Source organism: Mustelus asterias, chromosome 18 (genome assembly GCF_964213995.1).
Source record: "Mustelus asterias chromosome 18, sMusAst1.hap1.1, whole genome shotgun sequence".
NCBI lineage: Eukaryota > Metazoa > Chordata > Chondrichthyes > Carcharhiniformes > Triakidae > Mustelus > Mustelus asterias.
Genome location: NC_135818.1, coordinates 38,710,384 through 38,724,759, shown reverse-complemented (window position 1 = coordinate 38,724,759; position 14,376 = coordinate 38,710,384). Strand labels below are relative to the sequence as shown.

At 43.9% G+C, this 14,376-nt stretch overlaps 1 protein-coding gene across 1 annotated transcript in view; it reads right to left on the bottom strand.

Annotated features, from left to right (window-relative positions):
- slc25a21 (solute carrier family 25 member 21) overlaps positions 1-14,376 on the bottom strand; it is a 615,256-nt gene that overhangs the window by 179,790 nt on the left and 421,090 nt on the right. The gene's annotated exons all lie outside the window — the stretch shown is intronic.

Genomic DNA, 14,376 nt, shown 5'->3' with positions numbered 1-14,376 from the left:
AAGTTTAGGAAGAAAGAAACTAAAGTTTGCTGCCATGCAAGTTTAGAAAGCTGTCACCTAAACTCAGACCTCTGCCATCCTGGCTGTGGATTATACAGTCTGAAGAGGTTTATAGGATGTCAGTGTAATTTAGCTATCCATCCTCCAACAGATTATTCATACTGTTGAGGTGCTGCCCTGGGGGAGTGACAGTAGTTTCATGGCGGACAATTTGCTGTCCTCTCTCAGGAAGACAGCATTCATTCTCTGTCCTGTCAATCTGCCAATGCCCTTGCTGTTCCTCATCAGCCAACGAGGCCAGCCTGTTGCCACCTATGCTGAGATTACACATGCTGGGCCTTCTACATTAGGAACTGCCTAAACTTGACCTCCAACGCTATCAGCCATCTCCTCCACTGAAAGGCAGCAGCCTTGCATTAACCATGTGGTAATCACTGGGGTAACAATGAGGAGGACGACTAGGACAAATAAAAGTACAAGAAGGACAGGCACTAAGGGAATGCACAAAGGTGATTATTGACTTTTGCATGTAATATGGAATGTTTTCATTCATATTTTTGCTTTGGAATGCTTATTGTGAGATAATTTTTATGACCAAGCAAATGCTTTGATGACGCAGTGACAGAGGGAAGGTTAGTTTTGAGATTGTTGTTGAATGGACAATTTGGGTGTGGTATTGCATTTGAATGAGTTCTTCATGGATAGCCAGATAAGAAAGGGGCCATGCTTCTGCTCCTCAACTGCTTGCCATACCATCCATCATGTGCCATCATGAGAGTGGAATTGGAGAGTATACAGCAAACCATGATAAACCTTGATATTCACCCTCAGTACTCCTGAGCATCCAGTCAGCAGCAGCATCGTTTTTACTTTTGTTCAATCACAATTCCTGTGCAATATGGCTCTCAATATATGCATATTGCATACCAGAGTCATCAGCCACATGGTCAAGTGGATAGCACTTGTTAACAAGTACTCTGGTTGTCATGATAGCTTAAATGCAGCTGACACAGTGGACTGCTGCAGAACTAAGGCACCATGAATGCTGTCAGGATACTGGGCACTGCATGATTCTTTGTCTATGGTCACACACCAGTTGGAAATTGAGGAAGTTAAATCCGTTTTGTTTCTGATATAGATCAATGTTGATCTAGTGCCCACAAATCGGCACACATGTGGTCAGTGACACCCTGTATCATGAAGAAGACTGCACTCCTAGCAGAATCTCATGCTCCCCCCACCTGCTTCTCTCAGGCTAGAGAGATTGATATGTAGTTAGCTCTTTTTAAACTGAGAGCACCAAGTGTCCAATTGGAGACAGAATGTTGGAGGCACGTGAAAAGATCTGTGGAATGGAGGGGGAGGGGGAGGGGGGGGGGGGGGCACGACTCTTGCCCAAAGTGGGCAGGGAGATAAAGGCAACAAAATAAGAGTTCAACACCATGTCGAGTCCAGAATTAATTGAGGTGGGGACATAAGGGTACAAAGCTGAGTCCTTGGCTGAGAAAACACTCATTCCAGGTTAAGTAGTGTTTCACTTGCACCTCTTTCAATTTGGCCTACTATATTCGCTGTTCCCAATGTGCTCTCTCTCCTCTTTATCGTAGAGACCAAACATAGACTGGGTCATCGCTTTGCTGAGCACCTCCGATCTGTGCGCAATCAGGACACAGACCTTCCTGTTGCTTGCCATTTTATAACATGATATTGCACCCATGCCCACGTCTGTCCTTGGCCTGCTGCAATGTTCCAGTGAAGCACAACGCAAACCGGAGGAACAACATCTCACCTTCCAACTAGACGCATAACAACCTTCCAGTCTCAATAACAAATTCAACAACTTCAAATGATTAGCTCTACCCCACCTCAACCCCTTTGTTTTCATTTCATTTATTTTTTAACTGTTCTCTACCTTTTACTTTATTTTTCTTTATTTTTGTTCCCCCCCCCAACTCTTTCTCCTTATTTTATCTCCCTTTCCTTACCTTTTCTCCCCCTTTTTCTCTCTCCCCTACCCATCCCCCATCTTCATCTGTCACAGCTTACCCTCTGATTTCAGCTTCTCTGCCGTTTGGCCATTCGCACCTTTTATTATTTGATTTGATTTATTATTGTCACATGTATTAACATACAGTGAAAAGTATTGTTTCTTACGCGCTATACAGACAAAACATACCGTTCATAGAGAAGGAAATGAGAGAGTGCAGAATGTAGCTAGGGTGTAGAAAAAGATCAACTTAATGCATGTTAAGTCCATTCAAAAGTCTGACAGCAGCAGGGAAGAAGCTGTTCTTGAGTCGGTTGGTATGTGACCTCAGACTTTTGTATCTTTTTCCCGAAGGAAGATGATGGAAGAGAGAATGTCCGGGGTGCATGGGGTCCTTAATTATGCTGGCTGCTTTGCCGAGGCAGCAGGAAGTGAAGACAGAGTCAATGGATGGGAGGCTTTGCATAATGGATTGGGCTACATTCACGACGTTTTGTAGTTTCTTGCGGTCTTGGGCAGAGCAGAAGCCATACCAAGCTGTGATACAATCAGAAAGAATGCTTTCTATGGTGCATCTGTAAAAGTCTTCTGAGAAAGTAGAGACATTGATGGGCTTTCTTAACTATAGTGTCGGCATGGGGGGACCAGGACAGGTTGTTGGTGATCTGGACACCTAAAAACTTGAAGCTCTTGACCCTTTCTACTTCATCCCCATTGATGTAGCCAGTCGATGACAATCTCCTTCGTTTTATTGACATTGAGAGAGAGATTATTGTTGCCGTACCAGTTCACCAGATTCTCATATCAGCAAACTTGAAAATCAAATTGGAGGGGAATTTGGCTGCACAGTCATAGGTGTATAAGGAGTATAGTAGGGGGCTGAGAACACAGCCTTGTGGGGCACTGGTGTTGAGGATTATCGTGGAGGAGGTGTTGTTGCCTATCCTTACTGATTGTGATCTGTGAGTTAGGAAGTTCAGGATCCAGTCGCAGAGGGAGATGCCGAGGGCCAAGCCACGGAATTTGGAGATGAGTTTTGTGGGAATAATAGTATTGAAGGCTGAGCTGCAGTCAATAAATAGGTGTCTGACATCGGTATCCTTGTTATCTAGGTATTCTCTCTTTGAATTGCCACTCGCAGTCTTTCCCCTTGTTTTTGTGGCTATGACTCATCTTTCATTCCCTCACCCTGCAGGATAAATATCTCCCACGTTTTATGCCTTTTAGCTTTGACAAAGGGTCATCTGGACTCGAAACGTCAGCTCTTTTCTCTCCTTACAGATGCTGCCTGACCTGCTGAGATTTTCCAGCATTTTCTCTTTTGGTTTCAAATTCCAGCATCTGCAACAATTTGCTTTTATCTGGTGAAAAAGGCTTTTGGGACACTTCCTTTATCAATTGAGGCATTGATCCCAAAAGCAGGGAAGTCATGTTGGAGTTCTATAGAACTTTGGTGAGGCCACAGCTGGAGTCATGTGTGCAGTTATGGTCACCACATTATAGGAAGGATATGATTGCACTGGAGTGAGTGCAGAGGAGAGTCACCAGGATGTTGCCTGGGATGGAACGTTTAAGTTAAGAGAAGTTGGACAGAGAGAGGACACATCCCCTTTTCTTCTTGCTCTGCCTCTTTTCATTCGGCTGATGTCCAACTCTTGTTGCCCCTTGTGATGCTTTGCCCTTATATTGTGGCTCATTGTCTTCTTGTCTCCTGAGCATTTTCCTTTTTTTATTATTACTCATGTTAGTTTTTTTCTTGTGTGGGCGGTGGATTGTGGGGGGGCGAGGGGGTGTTAGATAGGCTTGGGATGTTCTTGTTGGAGCAAAGTGAGGGGGCGACTTGATCGATGTGTACAAGATTATGGACAGGGTGAATAGGGAGCAGCTGTTCCGCTTAGTTGAAAGATCACTCATGAGAGGACACAAGTTCAAGCTGAGGGACAGGAGACTTAGGGAGAATGTGAAGAAAAACGTTTTTACCCAGAGAGTGGTGACGGTCTAGAATGTGCTGCCTGGGAGGATAGTGAAAGCAGGTTGCCTCATGCCCTTTAAAAAGTACTTGAATGAGCACTTGGCACATCTTAACTTTCAAGGCTATGGGCCAAGTGCTGGTAAATGGGATTAGGTAAGTGGGTTGCATGGTTTTTACGTGTCAGAGCAGACTTGATGGGCTAAAAGGTCTCTTCTGCACTGTATGATTCTGTGATGCCAAAACAGACCGACAGCACCTTCTGGATAAACACAAGAATGTATTCAAAGAGACACTTGGCTGAATGAAGGGAGTTCAAGTGAAGCTGAAGATAATATTCAGTCCAAAGGTGTGCAGGTTAGGTGGATTGGCTATGCTAAGTTGCCCCTTAGTGTCCAAAGATGTGTAGGTTAGGGGGATTAGCAGGATAAATGCGTGGAGTTACAGGGATTGGGCCTGGGCAAGATCCTCTGTGGGAGAGCCGGTGCAGACTCAATGGGCCTCCTTCTGCACTGTAGGGAATCTATGTTAAAGCTTAATAGTCAACCAAAAAGTCTCAAAGCCAGAGTGGTGCTACATGCAATCTGTCCCAAGGTCCAAGAAGAACTAGTGCAAATTGTTAACACTGGTGTGTTAGAGACGGTTACAATGTGTGACTATGCTACCCCGATCATACCCGTCATGAAAGTTGGTTCAGCTCTTATTTGTGGCGATTTTAAAACAATCATAAATCCGGTGGTGTGCTGATCAATATCCGCTTCCTTTAACTGAAGATTTGTTTGCCAGCCTTCACAAGCATATTTACAAATTAATGTAGCTGCTGAATCTCAACCATTGCTTACCATCGTTACTCATAAACATCTTTTTCATTATAATAGATTGCCTTTTGGAATAACATCCGTACCAGCCATATTCCAAAAATTGAAGAATCAGATTTTAAGTGGTCTCCGATGTATAATCTTACCTGGATGATATTCTTACTACAAGATCCAGTGAACAAGAGCACTGGAATAATTTAGAAGCAACATTGGAACGTCTTCAAACACATGGTCTGCATATCAAGAAAGAAAAGTGTGACTTTTTCCAGACATCAGTCCAGTATTTGGATCATGTTATTGATAGTAAGGGCCAACATAAAGCACCTAAAAAAGATGGAAGCTATTTTAGAAGCACCATGTCCAACAAATGTGACACAATTGAGGTCCTTTCTAGGATTAGGCAATTATTATGGCAAATTTGATCCTAACGTAGCTAATTATTGAAGCCATTGCATAATTTACCATGTGTAGCAGTCATGGGACTGTACAACAGAATATGAGAAAGCATACAAGAATGTCAAAGATGCATAGCAGAAGTCTGATATATCGGTTCATTTAAATCTGAAGCTACTATTACTGCTTGCTTGTGATGCTTCTGCTTCACCTTATGGAGTGGGGGCAGTAGTTATCCCTTTGTAAGAACAACTAATAGTTTTTGCCTTGCATGCTCTGACTAGTGCTGAATCTAATTATACTTAGGTAGAAAATTCACCTGATGAAGGAGCAGCGCTCCGAAAGCTCGTGATTCCAACTAAACCTGTTGGACTTTAACCTGGTGTTGTGAGACTTCCTACTGTGCCCACCCCAGTCCAATGCCGGCATCTCCACGATAGAAAATGGAAGCAATGAATATAATTTTTGGTGTACGAAGGTTTCATCATTATTTACATTGTCGCCATTTCACATTATTGACTGATCATCGACTTTAACTATTATTTTCGAGCCACATAAAGGCATACCATTGTTTGCTGTTCGTTGACTGCAAAGATAGTCATTGATGTTATCTGCACACTCCTACAGTATAAATTCCAGAATGTCATATGCAACCAAACAGGAATAGACATCCTTCTGATCAACTTTCTTATTGACTGTATATAATGATTAATAATGCATAGTACAGTGTGCAGAGTATTATTGATCCTATGTATATCATTGTGGAAATGTCATGACCACATATGTAAAGTGGGGGGGGGGGGTGTTATATATTTAAAAGGGTTGCTTGCTGCTTTAAGAGCTGATTCCATGATATGATGATGTTATTAGAGTGTTTGTAGAGGCTGCTGCTTTACTTTTAATTTGTATTCTGTGCAATGCAGAGAACATCTCTTTCAATAAAATCTGTCGTTAGTTTGAATCTATGCGTGCAAATCACATTTCTTTTTCTTTTTGTGTAAAACCCATAACCCCTAACATAGTTGGGACATTACAGAACCCATATCATCTATGTCCCTCTTCCAGCAGCTTGTCCTGCTATGTATGGCTGATTGCACAATTTAAGGTCAGGATTTTTGGGATCGCAGCATTTCCCTCGGTGCTATCCAGAGTCAGTGACAAATGCCTCATCACCGGTCCTGGCTACCTCGTAGCACTTCAATATTCCAAGGAATGTGAATTGGCTGGAGACAGAACTTTCATCTGTCAATCAGGAGGAAGCCCCATCTCAGACAGAATAGACCAATCGGATTGGCCAGCAGATGCACTGCCAAAAGCTGCATTAGACAGGGAGTCCAAGTCCCAGAGATCCTGGACCAGGTGAGTATGGGGATGAGAGGCCCACTGGGGTGCGGGTATTGGTGAAGATAGAGGGAAGGAGCACCCCCTGGGGCCAGATCTTGTAGGCGGTTGGTGCCTTAAGTTAAAAGGAGGCTATTGATTGGGGTACACCCAACCTTCCCACCTTTGGCCTGAGCAGGGTGACTTTCCAGGCTTCACACCTGTCCCTGAACTCCTCTCATCAGTCTGATAATTGAGGCTGACACAGTAAGAGTTTTAACAACACCAGGTTAAAGTCCAACAGGTTTATTTGGTAGAAAATGCCATTAGCTTTCGGAGCGCTGCTCCTTCGTCAGATGGAGTGGAGATCTGTTTCTCAATTGTGGGTGGAGAGGATCTCCATCCACAATTGAGGCTGGGCAGGAATCATCACTTAAATGGTCATTAATTGGCCATTTAAGGACCTCCGTTGGGGCAAGGATGGCTAGGCCTTGCCCCAATGGTAGGTCAATGCAGGTGAGACCTTGGTGGGAAGGTTATCCAAGGGATTTTTTGAGCTGTCCCCCCTGCCAGCAGGAGAACCTAACATTCTGTCCCATGTTGCATTCCCAAGGAAATGACTAGTGGTGCACTCATGACTTGTCATAGAAACCCTACAGTGTAGGAAGCCATTTGACCCATTGAGTCTGCACCAACAACAATCCCACCTAGGCCTTATCCCCGTAACCCCACATATTTACCCCACTAATCTACACATCCCAGGACACTAAGGGGCAATTTAGAATGGCCAATGCACCTAACCAGCACATCTTTGGACTGTGGGAGGAAACCGGAGCACCCGGAGGAAACCTATGCAAGCATGGGGAGAATGTGCAAACTCCACACAGACAGTGACCCAAGCCGGGAATCGAACCCAGGTCCCTGGGTAAGGCAGTGCTAATGACCGTGCCGCCCCTAGTTGTGCGGAAACTTTTAAAGTTATTAAAGACTCGAGTCACATCACACCCTGCAGAATTTTCCAACTTCAGAAAGCATCATAACACGTGAAGAATCAAAGCAACTGTCAATGAAACCAATCCCTGCAAGCAGTTGATTGTCATTTAGTACTAGGGTGGGGGGAAGGTGGGGGCCTTCGTTCTACTGAATTTGTGTTCAGTTATGTGAGTTAAACAGGGTGCTAGTTGGAGCAATGGCTCAGAAATGAAACTGCTGATGTAAAATTAACTGACATCGTGAGCTACCTACTCCTGGCAATCATTCACTGTTTCGCATTCACACTCACCAACACCCACAACAATACAGCATCCATTACGACTCACCCCAAGTCTGCAGGTATGCTGGCTGCCATTCTGGTCCTCAATGGCACTCATAGTATCCAAACAACGGTTCTAGCTGAGCCAATTTTGTGTATTTTAAATTCAATTGTAAACAAATTTTCAGTTTGAACTGAAACATCTGTACATGTGCAATAAATTTAATAAACTCAGAATTGTACTTTTGAACTATAGCATTTTGAAGTTACATTTTTTGATCAAGCATTGTCCCTTCTAAGCGTCTTGCAATGTTCACTGCGCCATCTTCTTGAAATGCTTTCCTCTGTGCTCCACCTCTTCGATACAGTCCTCAATTTATTAATTAAAATAAGGTAAATAAAAACAAAATATCTAAAGCATATATCTGTGTAATTAAGAAATGTATAGTTGTAGTTGGCATTAGCGTTGATAAGCAGAGTAAATTGCAATATATGTAAGGTAAATTTAAATATTTATTTTGTTTTTCCCATTTGAAGTTGTCAGTCCTATTAATACATGGATGAGTTTAGCATTTTCTATAACTCATTATGAAATATTCGGTGTGTATTAAAAGTATTTAATCTTATTCATGGGATCAATGGTTAGTGCACATGCTGGATTTCAGCCTTGTGGCCCAATGACTTGAAGGAAGGCCCCTCATAGAATCCCAACAGTGCAGAAGGAGGCCATTCGGCCCATTGAGTCTGCACCGACCACAATCCCACCCAGGCCCTATTCTCATAACTCCACATATTTACCTTGCTAATCCCCCTGACACTAGGGTCAATTCATGCAGCCCACTCACTAGCCTAGGTTGCCCATCACGAGCATAGAAGGTAGAGATGAGGGTGTGGTTGAGCACATTGGAACCTAGAAGGGCCAAAGACCAGATAATTGGGAATTTCAGAGGTCAGAGGGCAATATAAAATCAATTTTAAACTCAAACATCTGCACTGTACTAAGTGAACAAAGGAAGAAGTATTATCTAGAATTAAGATTCAAAGCGACAATGCAATCTTTAAAAAGTTAATTTTATCTATGAACCAAAACTTACGCAATTCAGATTAGAAAATACCTCTGTGCAGTAGGAAATGATACCGTGATTCACAAGAAAGATCTTCAGGTAGCATTTACAGCAATACATTTGTTTTTTGAGCAAGTAACTAACTGGAAAAATGCCACATCTGCATTTACATTACAGAATGCACAAGGAAAACTCACATTGGACTCATTCTTCACATTGTCTTTGTGGCAGCTACACAATGATTCAGTACATTCTTCAGGTTGCCAGCCTGAATAATGGAATGTACAACACTCAAGTCTCAGTCAAAAATGTTTTTGCTGTAGAGAAGTATTAAGATTCAGGAAGGCCAAAGTACATATTTCATTAAATTGTTGGTTTTCCAGCAGAAAACATTTATTATCTTGTGTGCTCTTGGTTCAGGCCATGGAGCATATCTTACTGCGTTATGGACATGTTGACAAAACTACCAGATTACTCTATCCTGATTTGCTTTGCAAACATCTATTTCAGAATGATTTGTGCAACTGTCTCTTCACTGCCAGAGGTGTCTCAGGCGCAACATATGGTAGGGTACAAGACAGTTCTGACAAAAACAATTCTTCTCTTTAAAATCCAGGATTATACATCAATCTTTGTTCCTCTACGGAGCTTTGGTTATGAGACATTCTGCCAAGTGTCTCATGGTTGTCCAATCAGAGAATCTTCCAAATAGAGTCCACCACCTCTCTTTTCTGAGAAAATGTCAATCTACATGGATCATTCTGATTGCCTCATCATTAGTAATTTTTTTGGAACTATTTCTCCACAGTGAATAGTTGGGATCGCACGCGGCAGTAAATGGATCATTCTGTGGCAGTGTCAACACCAGCAGCAGATAGAATCTTAGCATTGCACCGGAAGGTGAGCATAAAGCCTACTGCTCCCCAACTGTTTCCATTATGGAGTATGCAGCAGCACAACTGACGTTAACATTCTGCCAGGGAGAGAAAGCGCTCCATTAGCATTGTAAACACCACAAATCTCCAGGTTGAACCAGGAGTAGAATTAAACAGCTGGCTTGACGTAACTTTGAAAAGCAGAAGGTTCAAAACAGAGTAACATTTCAAAATATATGTGCCTTTAAAGTTAAGCATGTTGGGACATGTTGATTACTGTGCTGCCTTAAATTAGATGCATTCACTTCCTGGTGGAAACAAGGACTGCAGCATGGTAATGACTATAAAATAAAATAATTATATGAAATAGGCAGCTAATCTCATTAGTTTTAATGAGTGCACAACATTATGCATTGGATTCATTCAACAGAATTTTCTCTACAAAGGAGGAAATTCAGGAGAAAAATCAAAGAAAAGACTTAAAGACTTTCAGAAACAAGATTCTACTTGTAAAAGCAATAAGCAAAATTAATCAAACTTAAGAACTTTTTAAAATGTAAGGCAAAGAAATAAGTAAACAAAAAGTAATAAAGTGATATAATGCATAACATTTGTGGCAGACCATAATTAATTTGCCAGCTCACCTCATTATTAGCCTTGGTCACTACTGCCTCACTATTGTAGCCTTAAGGGTTGTTACCCCTCATTGTCCCTACATGAAATGATCAATTCTTTTGCTATACGCCCCAGGCTGCAAGAAATATAGTTTAGATCAGGACTTGATGGCGGGTGGTGTGGTCAAAAGATTGATTAACTGGATGTCACATGTTTTAATTGAAAGTGCAATGGATTCTAACAAAACTATTCTTAACCTAAAGTTAGTTAGTGCATTTAACATAAGAGGTTGGCTCAACCTCTCTACTCCCTCTTGAAGTGTAGCATTTCAATTCGATTGTGGCAGACTGTGAGCCACTGCATTTGGAATTTATATCGGGAATTACATACAAGGCATTAAACTGGGAGGGGAACAACATTTTGTAAATGCATGCTATTTTAGAATGGTCAGATGTTTGCATCTCCATATCTGCAATAAATATGGAATTTAACACTCTCATGGAAACACAAAATTAAACACCTCCCTGGGCTAAGTAGTGGTCCAATGTTGCACAGATTAGAAGTACCAAATAGCTTCAAATGGTGGAGGAGTAAAACAGGTGCGAGTTGGCAAAAGCCTTCACTTGTCTTCGCTGCCCACAGGCCAAGTTTCGAGATCTGAGCTATACAAACAACGTTTGACTCTCATTTGTGCCGAGTGTGCAGATCTGATCATGAGCAGCTGTAAGGATTCTACAGTCGGCATTCCTGAGCTGAAAAAAATCTGCCAGCCATCATTTCCTAAAACCCTCATCCAAATGTATGCATGCATGAATGGCAGCGGAGTACAAGATTAGGTGCAGCTGTGATGGCCTCCACAGCCGGATAGCAACCGGACACTAAAAGACTTGATTTTCAACCCAGGCACGATTCCTTCCTAGGTCCCGAGCCTCAGCTCTGCAGTGAATGCGGATCACCTCACTGGGCCGGAGGCAAGTTCAATCCCGCGACGAGCGCTTGCAGGCAGCGGGAACAGACTCCTGAGCCTTTAAGGCCTTGCAGAATGGAGGAGATCAGAGGGATAAATGGCAAAATGGTCAGCGGAAAGGCAGTGGAAATATTCTAAGAGAACAAAACTTTTTTTCCCCCCCAAAATGTTTTGTTCAGAAACACGATTTAATGGCGCCTCACATCGCACCTGACAGCTGTGCATTAACATGCACCAGATTGTTTCGTTTTGCCGATCTGCGATTTGAAAGTAGCCTTCTGTTCCTCCCCAGCCTGTTAACAAGCTCCTCAAAGAGTTTAACAGATAGTTGTAGGCGAGTATGTTGCCGGTCACCACAGTCTCTCTTTGAAAATAGCAGCTTGTCCCGGAGGCACAGGCGGGCGGAGCACTGTTCTCAAAGCGTCTGCGCACCCAGCCTCACCCACACAACTGAAGATCAAGCCCAAACTGGCATTCTAACATGCAGATCAGTCACTTGGTCAACATCTAACCATTCATTAGACCATACTCCCAATGACGACGTACATTATAATTTGATGTCTTTAAGTTTCCTTTGTACTTTGATTTTTGTTCGGGCTGTTCCCCCTCCTTTTGGGGAGCTGCCCACTTTTACTTTGTCCTGATTTACCTTGAGTTTGTTTATTTGGTTTGACCTTAAAAGAGGCCAATGACAACGTAATCACTACCAAAATATGAAGGGACTGGAAACATTTGGAATAGAAAAAATATATTGTATACATTGTTTTAAACATTCCATCCATCTCACTATTCAGCTATTTGTAAAGATATTAAGGATCACAGAATTTTCACAGTGCAGTAGGATTCCAAATCCAATAAGTGAATGTAAAAGCTTATGAAAATGTTTAAAATGAAACATTTTAGATGGCACGTTACCATTTTTAATCAAAGTGGAACCGGGAGAGTTCCAGATCCGTCTTTTGGGCATGTTTTTAGGCCCCACCCCCCATACGCACTCTGGCTGCAAAATTCTGAGCGAACCTGTTACTGCAGAAGCATCTGGGCGGGGCTTAACACACCTGAAAGCCTGCACAGGGAGGTAGTGCGCATGTGCAAGCCTCTGATGCTGCACATCAGCAGTAGCAAGGGTCTGACAGACAAAGACAGACCTATCAGGCCCCTGCTACTGCACACAGCCTGAAACAGCTCACCCCTCCTGCAATCGTAGGGGCCTGTGGCTGTAGATACAGCCCCCGCCCACTCCCCCGCAGCCCAAACCAATCGTGGACCCTCTCCCTTTCCCATCGATCGTGGCCCCGCTGCCCTCCCCCCACCGATTGCTGCAGAGTGGCAGTGGGCCCCTCCCCCATTAGCCCTGCCCCACTGGCCCCACCCCCACTGACCCCTCCCCCACTGGACCTGCCTCGGCACTGCCCGGTGGGCATTGCTCAGTTGCCAGACTGGCATTGCCCATGTGCCAGGATGGCATTGCCAGTGTGGCACTGCCCAAGGGGCACTCCCCCTTGCCCTCGGCCGCCCCGGGGGGCCTCACTGGCCTCTGTTTCCAGCGGCGAGGCCAAGTCGCTGTTCCCTGTTCATGTCTAAAGGTGAGAACCTTTCCCAGTGAGTTCATAAAGGCAGGCGAGCCCAGATGATTGAGTGCCGGGCTCGATAATGGCATTGAAATGCTTATTTAAATAAATTTCAACAAATTAACCTGCCTCTCGCCCATTTCCGGTGAGAGGTGCACTGTGCCAGAAATCCTGTGCTTGTAAAATGGTGCCGTTCACGAAAACTGGTGCCAATCACACTAATCGCTTTACGCCCCACTTTACAACCGCATCACGCCTGAAAATGGGTGCAACACGATGGCAAAATCCCAGTCTATATCTTTGTTTATACCAGCTTTTGTAAACCTGCCAGAACACAATTCCTTACAAGCGCACGGTCCAAGGAAAATTTTGTTTTTATTCATTCATGGGACATGGGACTCGCTGGCTGGCCAGTATTTATGTGGTGGTGAGCTGCCTTCTTAAATCGCGGTAGTCCATGTGCTGTGGGTTTACTCACAATACCATCAGGAAGGCAATTCCAGGATTTTGATCCAGCAACTGCGAAGGAACGGTGATATATTTCCAAGTGAGGATGACAAGTGGCTTGCAGGGGACCTTGCAGGTGGTGGTGTTCCCATGTATCTGCTACCCTTGTCCGAGATGGAGGTGGTCATGGGTTTGAAATGTGCTATCTGAGGAGCTTTGGTGAATATTTGCAGTGCATCTTGTAGCTAGTACACACTACTGCTACTGAACATCAGTGATGGAGGGAGTGAATGTTTTTGGATGTGATATCATTCAAGCAGGCTGCTTTGTCCTGGATGGTGTCAAGCTTCTTGAGTGTTGTTGGAGCTGCACCCATCCAGGCAAGTGGGGAATATTCTATTACATCCCTGATTTGTGCCTTGTAGATCTTGGGGAGTCAGCAGGTGAGTTATTCGCTGCAGTATTCCTAGCTTCTGACCTGCTCTTATAGCCACTGTGTTTATCTGGCGAGTCTAGTTGAGTTTCTAGTCAATGGTAACCCCAAGGATATTGACAGTGGGGGAATTCAGTGATGGTGACACCATTGAATGCCATGGGGCGGTGGTTAGATTGTCTCTTATTGGTGATGGTCATTGCCTGGCATTTGTGTGGCGCAAATATTACTTGCCACTTGTCAGCCCAAGCCTGAATACTGTCCAGATCTTGTTGCATTTGAACGTGGACTGCTCCGGTATCTGAGGAGTCGCAAATGGTGCTGAACATTGCGCAAAGGCGAATATCTCCACTTCCGACCTTATGATTGCGGGTGGGGGGGGGGGGGGGGGGGGGGGGTTGGGGGAGGTGGCAGAGTGGAGGAACATTGATGAAGCAGCTGGTTGGGCCTTGGACACTACTCTGAAGGACTCCTGCAGAGATGTCCTAGAGCTGAGATGACTAACCTTCCACAACCGCAATCATCTTCCTATGTGTCAGATACAACTCCAAACAGTGGAGAGTTTGCCCTCTGATACACATTGATTCCAGCTTTGCTAGAGCTTCTTGATGCCACACTTGGTCAACTGCGGCTTTGATGTCAAGGGTGGACATTCTCACCTCATC